This window comes from Microtus pennsylvanicus, chromosome 12, assembly GCF_037038515.1.
Source record: "Microtus pennsylvanicus isolate mMicPen1 chromosome 12, mMicPen1.hap1, whole genome shotgun sequence".
Lineage (NCBI taxonomy): Eukaryota > Metazoa > Chordata > Mammalia > Rodentia > Cricetidae > Microtus > Microtus pennsylvanicus.
The window spans coordinates 8613284-8624746 of record NC_134590.1 but is presented as its reverse complement, the minus strand read 5'-3'; the positions used below and the strand labels follow the sequence as shown (position 1 = coordinate 8624746).

The following is an 11463-nucleotide window of genomic DNA, read 5'->3' as shown; positions in this document are numbered from 1 at the left end:
CAGCTTTTGTAATCCTTTGATGAAATGGAAGGCACCTCGGTCTCTTGGGGTATCAGGTTCATCCGCAAAAAGACATCTATCCCAGTAGAGTGGATGAATGGGGAGGCTGGTTTGCAGTTGAGGAGATAAGAGCAAGCCAGGATTCCTGTTGAGGAGGCTGAATCGATGCCTACTGAGCACCTCCAGACAGAGGCCCTTATTTGTGTCGGATGTCACAATTACTAGTCCACGAGAATACAACAATGAGGTTCTAGTTTACAGCAAAGAAAACGAGATTCCAATTATCCAACAATCTTCCTTCCTCCCAGTGAAACTCATCCCCCATGTAGACTTAGAGCAGGGCCAATTACAACCCTGTCTCATGCACTGGGTGTTTCTGAAAGAATTTCATACCACACGGCAGCTGCTGGCAGCGACCAAAACAATTTGTGAGAAAACAATTTCATCTTCTGGACTCAGGTAATGTTATTGATTTATACTAAATGCATACTGCCTGTTTGTTCTTTGCATAATGTGCCGGCATGTGACCTTTTTCTGGGTCCCCATCCAGTCTTTACAAGAGGCTGGGTGACAGACAGATATGAGTGTGGGCAAGACATTTGTCCATCAGGAACTGCTCCATACCAATTTCTATCATAGAAAACATATTTTTAAGATCATGTAGATGAACCCAAAACACTCATGCACACACACGTGTATATATGTGTGTGCTTACACAGCGAAGATGGACACTAAAAAGAAACCCCACACTAGCTCAGAATTGAGTTAATAAAGGGTTATTTATTTCAGGGTAGACTCACAGATCACAGTCCTCTGCATGAACAGAGAACAGGAACCGAATCCAGCAACCAGAAAAGAGAGAGAACACACGCTTTACATCAATACTATATTATAAGAGGCCACGCCCAAATGACCAGGTAACTTAAAGGCTACTGGCTGTAGAATTTCGTACAGCACCTTCCCTTTTTGTTTAAATAAGAGAGTTCTAAGCCTAATGCAAAATTATATACAATAATAATAAATATCAGGTATAAAAATTAGAATTACAACCAGCATAAACAATGTCAAGCAAGAAATGTGAAAAATGTTTCAATAATTATCCTAACCTAAGGAGTTTAAGTCTTGGATTATAAATAACTTGGCCAAGTCATGAGAGGAAAGTAACTATGACTATCTAGTCTTCAACCCCATCAAAAACACAAGAAGGGAAATAATATTACTTGAGAAAGCACATAGTACAATCAAGCAACTTCCAAAATGTGCAACAAATGACAGAGACAACTAGCTACCTGGGCAATCACCCAAAGTCTCATTAGCAACGTTGAGCAACCAACTTTGGCTAAGGACTAAGTAAGTGACAGACCATTTTCAGAGGCAGGAAATTTTTTAAAACCATCTTACCCTGTCTTGGCAAAGTTTGAAAGTCTTTTAATTGTATCCTGCTTGTCCTGTCTGGACATCATGCATTTTGTCAGTGGTTGAGGCATAGGCAGTTCTTTGCCCAAAGGCCAGTTTTGCCAAGAAGAAACAAGCTCTAAGTGAAGTGTCTTTGGTGCTCAACATTCTCTTGGGAATAGATCGGTGCTTCTAGGAGCAACTGTGTCTCACGTCAACAGAACCCTAAGTTATTTAAATGCCATATTCTACAGCTCTTTGAAGTGATTGAAGATTATCTATCTATGCAGAATACAATCTCTATGTATCTAAAGAACATAATTAGTCTAACTATAAGTATGACAAACATAGATGACTATTGACCTAAATTCTTAATACCTCTATAACTTAAAGACTAAGAATTCATATTAGAATATTAAACAATCTTTAAACAAGTGTTCAACAAATGAGGACAATGACCTCAAAATGTAAAACATGTATAAGTATCTTGATCAGAGGTAGAAATGTATATTGCTATATGATAAATATATCCTAAAATTGTATTAATATACAAAATATCTTAAGCAGAGGGAGAAGCATGCATGCATACAATATGACAAAATAACTTTGCCTAGGTATACAAATATTGTAGACAAAAATAGGAACATATTCAATATAAGTTTATATCAATATACAAGAATCTATACCAATGTAAAATGCCTATAAATAATAGCTCACAATATTCACTTACTCACTATTGTTATTAGTGTAAACTCACACTAATCCATTATCCCACCCAATTTCCCTTATTTTTTTTCAAAGAGATCTCTGAGCCTACATAATTTCACCCCGCAACTCCGAACCCTATACCAATTATAATCAACCCCTAAATCATGTCCCTAACCCTGAGGACAAACTTTGTTGGGAGAGAGGATGTCATCTTCTAGAATTACTTCCAGCTGTCATGGGGACGATGTTCTTTCTCTGGGATCCTGTGAAAGTAAAATGATGGTTAAGTTCCAAGATTACTGTCCGGCATAATTGCAAATAGTCTCAGTATTCAGTAGTATTCAGTAGTGTTTTTCTGAGGTTCCTATTTGGACTTCTGGCCAGAATGTTGTAAAAAAGTGCACCATTTCAGTTAACCAAGTTAGAACTATCTTGAGCAGCTGGTACCCAAAACAGATCTTATAGTAGTGCTATCAGCATTGTGACATCATATCAACCAGGTGGAGTCGTTGTTGTGGGACCCCATCTTCTTCTTGGAAACTTCAAAGATTATTGCAGGAAAATTTATTGTTCATTGTGAAAAACCTAAACATTATTTATGCAGATACATATTCAATGAAAGGTATGATAGAGACAAATATAAGTTTGAAGAAAAGTAAATTTTTTTTTCTAAATTCTTTCTTCATTCTGTCCTATACTGGCTCCTGGTGTGAGACAGAAACTCTGAATTTATCTTTTAGCAACATGCCTGGATTTAGAAGACAAAGCCACTGTCCAAAGCCAGCTTTGATTTTTAAGTGAGTCATGACTATTATTCTAGTTAATATTCTGAGATTCTTACCCTCAGATGACCTGTCCTCATAAGTGATAATTCTCTCTGCATGGTGATCCTATCTGGATAATTATCTTTTTCTCTGTAGGCATATAGATGTCCAGGGTCTCTTGACTTTCTGAAACTGAGTATTTTCCTGCAAAGACGAGAACAGAACCCTGCCCCAACCCTTATGAGGTTTCCTTATCACATGTATGATTGTCACCTCTGTGGATGAGCCGTCATTTCTCTTTCTCAAGAGATTTCTCTTTTTCAAACAAAATCTTTATTAATTTTGATAGTATCCATAACTTTTCTTCTCCTTTTGTAACAAGAACAAAACCCCTTCCCCAACGTAGCACATCTCCTGGCTTCCATTGTGAGGTCAACATATTCTTGAAACATACCAGCTGATTTAATTCAGAAGACTTTCCTATTTTCCAGTGTCTCTCTGCTGCTTTTGTTCCTTTCTCATTAGCGTTAAGAAAATTCAAGGTTAATAAAGCATTATGTAACCTATTTCTGCAGGTATTTTCCATCCCTTTCTGTTTGTTTTAACATATCCTTTATAGTACAGGTTGATCTTTCTATAACTGTCTGACCTGTAGGATTGTTTGGTATCCCTATAATATGCTTTATATTATAATAAGTAAAAAAACTGTTTCCTTTTCTTAGAGACATTTGATGGACCATTATCTGTCTTTATTTGTGCAGGTATACCCATGATGGCCATAACTTAATAACTGTGTGATTACTGAATCAACCTATTCTGAGCTCAAAGCAGTTGCCCACTGAAAACCTGAATAAGTGTCAATGGTATGGTGTACATATTTTAATTTTCCAAAATCTGCAAAGTGGAACACATCCATCTGTCAGATTTCATTCATTTGAGTACCCTTTGGATTACTCCCTGCAGGCAATGGTATGGTGTTTGATTTTCGATGGTATTAATCCTGTCAGGTAGCTGCTCATTATTAGTCTATAAAGACTGTATCATTTCTAAAAGTGCCTCATTCTTGGCTCTGTTATCAAACTATTTTCTTAAGGATATAATATGAAGAAAAAAACTGAGTCCCAATATCCAAAAAATGGATGTATCACAATAACCACATAAGCCTTGCAGAATGCAACCCATAGTATCAGCAAAAAGGTTACTAAAATTTTCCATAAAAATATTATCTGCCATTCTATAACTTTCAAGTTTATTGATTTATTAATTAATAAAATATTTACCTGCTATGAAGTCCGGTAAATTGCTTTAGTTGTAATAATCTTTATTTCCAGCAGGTGTTGTGGTTGTGGAGTCGCGACCAGTGGCGGCACAACCAGTGGGGCCATAGACAGTCCTGAGCCGCTTTGGTTTTCTGCCTTGGTGCTGGTGAAATACAGACAAATGTGCTTTGCTTGATAAATTAAAAGCAATTAAGTCAACTCCGTATATGAAGCAAGGAGCCCAGAACTCAGGATCAGGGAGCACAAACTGGAAGCTGTGCAAGTTGCCCTGTGGCAAGGAAGGTGGCAGCGGTGGAGGGAGTATGCTCGAACTTGGGAAATTTCCAAGTCGCTATGGGCACTTAGCTCCACTATGGTGGGGCTTTAAAAAAAAAAAAACAGTAGATGAAAGCAAGCCAAGCAGGCAGGGGTGGGAGACCTTCTGGGCCTATTAGAACAGTCCACCCGGTAGGTGTGGATTTCAGATCCACATGGGGCACCAGATGAAGATGGACACTAAAAAGAAACCCCACACTAGCTCAGAATTGAGTATAATAAAGGGTTATTTATTTAGGAGCAGACTCACAGATCACAGTCCTCTGCGTGAACAGAGAACAGGAACTGAATCCAGCAGCTGGAAGAGAGAGAGAATGCACGCTTTACATTGGCATTTATAGTAGAAGAGGCCATGCCCAAGTGGGCGGGTAACTTAAAGGCTACTGGCTGTAGGATTTCCTACAGCATACAAGGACATACATACATACAGCCACGCCCATCCCATCCTCTTAAAAGTCGACTCAGATTTATAGGTCCTGAGATGTTCTGTATCAGATAAGCAGTAAGTTTGGAGAGCCTTGGACAAAGCCACCGGCACGGCTCCACCCATCGCCCAGACATTACAATCAAACATAACTAAGTTAGACCAAGCCTGAAAGCCGAGAGAGCTGTGGAGAGGACAAGGTGACTCTGACCCCATGGCACACCTCCATGAGTTCTGCAGCATCCGCAGACCTTAAGGAATGTCTTCAGAAAATACAAATTTTCTCCTTTCTTCATTCCTTTTCCTGCCATTCTTCTCCAACATTGGTGCTCGCTGGGGACTAATTGTTTAACACACGAGTCTGTGTCATTGCGCTTCATCAGCCCTACGACTTTATAAATCAGGAAAATGTACGTGGAGATATGTACCACCTTACCTGGGTCATTTAGCTTGTAGGTACAGGGAGATGGCACCTGGGCTGGCACCCAAACCGCCTCCTTACCCAACACCCTATCAACACTGGACTAGGAAAGCACCAGAGAATTAGGCTCTCTCAGCCTCGGTTGTTGGAAGAAGTGAATTAGAAGTAAACAGAAAGAAGACACAATCATTAATTATATGTTACCTGATACAAGAGGAAACATTTGGCTGACAGAATGAATATAGCAAGAATATTAAATTTTTATCCCTGCACCCAGGACAGTATCTCTGTTAGTGACCATCTCAGCTCAGAATAATCCCCAGAGAAGTCCTAATCTCTTTCCAATCAACTGTCATGTAAATTAAAGCGCTTTATAAACTCTCTTGCCAAATTTTCTAACTTAAGTGAGATTTCGTGAACTCCATTGGACTGACTCAACTTATTTTATCTTTAAGAGTTCACACTTCGTCTATGTTGATTCCTTTTTTTAAAAAAAAATTATGTGGCCCCGCATTTTAAGGCAAAGATCTAACATTGATATATCTTTGGTCTTGAATGAGCTGTAGTCACTAGGAGCAACCCACTGGTAAGGAGTTTGTTCTCAAAAGAGAAAATGAAGTTCAAGTCATATCTCAGAGAAACTACACCAGGTTCAGCTATCCATGGTCTAATCTGCACCACTTGTAATGTCCACATACCAACTACCATGTATATGGCATGTATACTAGCCTCACTATGCCAGAGATGCCAGTGTGCTCAGGTCTATGTGAGACGCACACCCTCACACAATCACTCTTAAATGCAGGAGCTTGTTGACATTTATTTGAAAGATGCAGTCTGTAGGAAAATGGAAAATAGTCATTTAAATATGCCAGTGGCATCAGGAAATAAAACAAAAGTAAATATAATCACAGAAAGGGTAACCCTAGTAACCTACTCCACAGATAAGGAAAACATAAATGTTCTACACTAAATGCTTCGGAAGGGGGGAGGAAAAAGAAAGGGGGAAATAGGCTTTTTGTTTTGATTCTCAAAACATATATTATGCTTACACTGAGCATTGGCGGACAGATGGCTGCAGCTCTTACAAGGAATATTAAATCTTTGTGAAACCCTCTTGCCCTCCTGATACAACACTGCAGATGCCTAGAGGGCAAGACAGTGAGCTCGCAAATGCCCACAAATCACTCAGACTCTGCCGCTAACTGGGAAACCCTCACAGCATCCATGAACACAGCGGGGTTGAATAGTTGGCCCCATCCATCACAGCAGGTCAGATGGAGTCTGCTCTTTCTCTCTCTCTCTCTCTCTCTCTCTCTCTCTCTCTCTCTCTCTCTCTCTCTTCTCTCTCTCTGTTGTGCGTGCGTGTGTGTGTGTATGTGTGTGTGTATGTGTGTGTGTGTGTGTTCATCCTGATCTGCCATTCTAGGCAGTTATAAAATGAAACGGCACATGACAAAGCCCCAGCATCCCTCCTATTCGTGCGTTTCAGGGAGCACTTGCAATCTTTTGGGGGACAGAAGCTCATCAGTAGATATTTTAAAGGCCAGGAAAAATGAAGAATCAACACATTTTACCTGACCCCGCTGTCCTTCACTTGAATTCTCCAAAGTGCTCTCATTCAACAGCACAGTAAAGGTGACACATTCCACTAATTCCACCTGGAAATTACAAATCTGGGGTAAAGGAAGTCACCTCAAAGAAAAGAAAATGGCACAACCCGCTCCATGGTTTGGGCACCTAAATTTTAGAGACTTATGAATATTTGAAATGCCAGGTATTTTTTGAGTCAAACTACTTACGGGACAGATCACAAACCAAGATCATTGGTGCTACCAGGAGCTGCTTAAAATGCAGAATCCTGAGACAATCCCAGGCCTCCTGCATTGGGATATGCATTTCAGACAAGCTCCCCTGATGAGTTTGCTCTCTCCTAAAACACTCTAAAGCAGTAACTCCAACGTGTGGCTGCGTGATCTACTGGAGTACAGAAAGAAAATTCTCCACTTTCATTCAGTTATTTTTTTATATTTGTTGTATTTTTTAATAATGGGCTCAAAGGAGAAAGGAATTGAGCTGCTCTACAATTTGGCATTTACTTTGATAATGGTCCATGAGAACCTGTGTGGAGAATGTGATCTCAACACCCTTGAAATTGGTGGAACTGTTCACTTAAAAATGAGAGGCCCCCACCCCTGGATAAGCACTGGTGTAGGCAGGCCATCTCCAATAACACACTCCTCCAACAACCCTCGCCTCCTGATCTTTCCTGAGCAGTGTCACTCCCTGACGACTGTACATTCAAATTTATGAGTCTATGGGGGTCATTATTATTCAAACCACATTAGGTAAAAATAACCTGCTGTGCAGCTGAGTTTGATCCTAAAGCCCAGCTGAAGTGGCTCCTATCTGAAATCTCAGCACCTCTGCTTCATGACGGGAGGCAGAGCTGTCTAGACTTGTGTACAGCAAAGACAGTCTCCTGCGAGAGAGTGTGGACTTCAATTATTCAAAGGGTTCACACTGTCTGTTCTAGCTGCAGAAATATGAACGCATGCTGGGATATCTGGAGAAAGCCTAATGCCACACACTGGTTTTGAAAGGGCCCTTTGAACGATAAAAAGGATTTATCTAAGCAGAGAAAGGGGGGACATGAGGGAAACACTTGGGCAGAGGCAGAAAGTGACCACCATGTGTGGTGTGGAGTGTCCTTACAACACTGTCTGATGGAAAAAACAGACAGAACCATCTGAAATTTCCTGTTTCATGGAAAAGTCTGCCAAATACTATGGACTTGTAGGCTGAAGATGGGAGCCCCAGCATTATAAAAGAACTTTGGGTGACCAGGCAGCAAGAAGTCTCTGTCAATTCTAGAGTTTTGGAAGTGCATTTTCTATTTACTTAGATAATATTATATCCTTCTGGAATCTTCAATGGAGTTGAAGAATTGATAGTTACAGTTTTCCTTAGTCGTGATAAAAGATAAAGTAGATATAAATATTATAATCATAATTCTTGCTTGATAACTGTTTTATTATATGCAATTTTACTATGTTAAAGTTAAGACCTTTTTTATTTAGACATAAAAGGGGAGATGATGTAGGAAGTCCTTCTGTATATATATATATATTGCTTTTATTGGTTAATGAATAAAGAATCTGACTTGGCCTGTGACAGGGCAGAGTAGAGCTAGGCAGGAAACCTAAACTGAATTCTTGGAGAAAGAAGGTGGAGACAGTGAGAAGCCATGGAGCCACAGCAGGAGACAGACACAGGAGACAGAAGCCAGACAGAACCTTACCTACCAGTAGGCCACAACCACATAGCAATATACAGATCAATAGAAATGGGTTAATTTAAGACATAGAACTAGCTAGCAATACGCTTAAGCTATTGGCCAAATAGTATTGCAAATAATACAGTTTCTGAGTGATTATTTCAAATCAGGACAGCCGGGAAACGAACGAGCAACCTCCAACATCGTTGTACAGGCATTCCAATTTGCACAAGAACATCCTACTTTTAACTCTGACCCGACATCTCAGATACCTTGGGTGACTGTTATTCTATTGTAGCAATCACTTCAGATGACCTCAGAAGTAGGTTAACAGCACATAGTGACGCATATATGGGTAGCATCTACAAAAATGACATTGAAAGATTTGACAGCTATTTCCCATCTAGAACCTAAAATAATAGCCTTTTGTCACCATGGAGATAGAAGTAATGGTGTGTCTCTTTGATAGCTGCATGAAACCAGTCGTTAGAAAGCCCAGAATGCAGTGCATGTCATTGCCTATGATGACATCTGCATTGGCTTCCGCCTGGAGCTGTGACAACTTGACACAAGCTAACCAGCTTAAAATACCACAAACTTCTTATCATGTATGTAGCCCTCGAGGTCAGAAATCAAAAAACAGCTCAGCAAGATTGCGCATCGTTAGTGAACTATATGTGAAGATCTACCCTATCACAGAAGACAGGTTGTTGCTACCAGCTCCAAGCAACTGGCATTCTTTGGCTTGCAACCCCACATTCCTCTGACTTCTGCTTCCATTGTTGTATCTTCAGACTCTAGCCTTCTTATTACTTGCCCTCTGAAGTCCCTGATGCTTACACTTTTATGTTACAATCTGAATAATCCAAGATAAATGCTATCTTAAAATTTAAAGAGCAAGAAAGTCAACAAAGCGCCCTTTGTCATGAAATTCATTATAGTTATTTATTTTTCCAATATGGACATCTTGTGAAGGGATATAATTCTATTACAATTCTTCATTATAAAATTCAACCTAAGAATGAATTCATTTTAAAAGATATACATATATGTATAGATGTATATAATTTAGATCTCTATCACATCCTGGGTTTGACAGGGAGGTACAGTAGTAAAGACCACATTCTATGTCCTCATGGAGCTGGCTGGCATTCTGGTAAAAGGGACAGTTAACAGATCCTGGGAGTGCCATGAAGAGAAAAAGGCTGAGAGCTAAGCTAAGGCAGAGGGAGGCCTGGGGAGCAGGATGCTAGCCAAGACAGGTCCGCCCTGGATGGGGAGGCAGGAAGAACCCAGCCCCCATAGCCTTCATCAGAAGTTACAATATTGCTTTCAGTTGGAACTTGTTTTCCCTTTGGTGCTGAGTTGCACTGAGTCAGTCCCAAAAGGGACATAACACTCTTTGTTTCTCTTCTTACTCCCTTCAAAATTAACTCAGTAATTTTAAACCTTCAGCTGAACTTTTGTTGCTTTTAGTTTATACTTTCATATTACACTCCAGCATTTCCACTCCCTAGCTCCTAAAGCATCCTCCAAACACCCTCGTGGGGTTTGCTCCTAAAGCATCCTCCACATACCTCCTGGGGCTTTCATCAGCAAACCAAAGCTATGGTAAACAGGTGACCCCTGTCCCCGCTGTGGGCCAAGGACCAAGACAAAGTCTACTGATTAAATTCCCATCAAAGGCTCAGTCCTTCTCAAGAGAAAAAGAAAAGCCATCTGGAAAGTCCCCAGCTTCGTTATGACAGCTACAAATTGCCAATTATTAATGGCTCCCAATTCAACAGTCAGACTGAAACCAGGACTCGATTTGTTAGGGAAATGCCAGAGACAAGCAATTTAGCATAGAAAAGGGCAAACACACCCGCCCCGAGTCCCTCCTCCAAGCAGTTCAAAGGTTCCAAATCCTGCCGCTGGAGAGGTAAACGTGAAGGCAACTCATTAAGGGGAGAAGGCCGATGCTTCAAGCTGTGGCTCATGACTAAATCCTACAATGCAACACCTTCTCATTGACCTTGATTTATGCATTCAAACAATGTGCCCTGGCATTCGAGTTGCAATCAGGATAGGCACGATTAATGGGAACATTCCTCAGAATTGTGTAGGAAATAGAAATACAATCTGGGGGAGGAGGGTCTCTTGTGTTTTTCATGAAAGCATTTTAAAAATTGAAACAACCTTCCTGTGATTCTGAAGGTTGTTTAACAAGACACAAGAATGACAAAAATATTCCGGAAACTTAACTGTCGTGGATATTTAGCCTAGGCTTCTAGCTTCCTAAATTTATTTAATGATTCCATTCCAGTCATTACAATCATCTTAACATTACACTGTTCACACACAAAAGTAGTTTGGTCCAAGCCCTATGGAAAACACCAGGAATCCGGACATTTATAGTTGTATTTAACATGACCCTGAAACGGAAAGCAAGAAGCCAAGAGACTTCCCCAACCACCCAGACTAAGCTAAGCTGAATACTTTACAAGCCACAAATCACAGGTTTGTTGGACAACCTTACAGGTTAAACGATGCACGCAATTTTAGTGCGGGCCGGCGTGATGTCCACTGGAATGAAATGTGAACCCATACCTACGGGGAGATGTTCAAGCTGATCCGTGAAGATTTAACCGTAAGTCACTCATTAGAGTTAATGGAGCATGACTCCGAAATTCCAGATCACGCCTCAGACATCTGACTGCCCGTGGAAAGGCAGATCAAGGCAGCCGCAGCAGCTGTGACCTGGGGAAACTGGAGGGAGATACAATGTTTTCACCTGTTCAAATTAGTGAGGGACCAAAGATGTAAGTCATCTCTATTCATTCTCAACTGTCAACGCAGGGCAGTTTGTACAGAGACTCCTGTGCTAGAACAGTCTTTAA

The 11463-nt window shown here is 40.4% G+C and overlaps 1 long non-coding RNA gene across 1 annotated transcript; it reads right to left on the bottom strand.

Annotated features, from left to right (window-relative positions):
* Positions 1 to 2236: 2236 nt before the first annotated feature.
* On the bottom strand, positions 2237 to 11228 carry LOC142832543 (uncharacterized). Its single transcript, XR_012907238.1, has 3 exons — positions 11174 to 11228; positions 4148 to 4289; positions 2237 to 2366 (listed from the first exon to the last, which is right to left on the bottom strand). It is a non-coding gene; the product is annotated as an uncharacterized LOC142832543 (long non-coding RNA).
* Between the last annotated feature and the right edge of the window lie 235 nt (positions 11229 to 11463).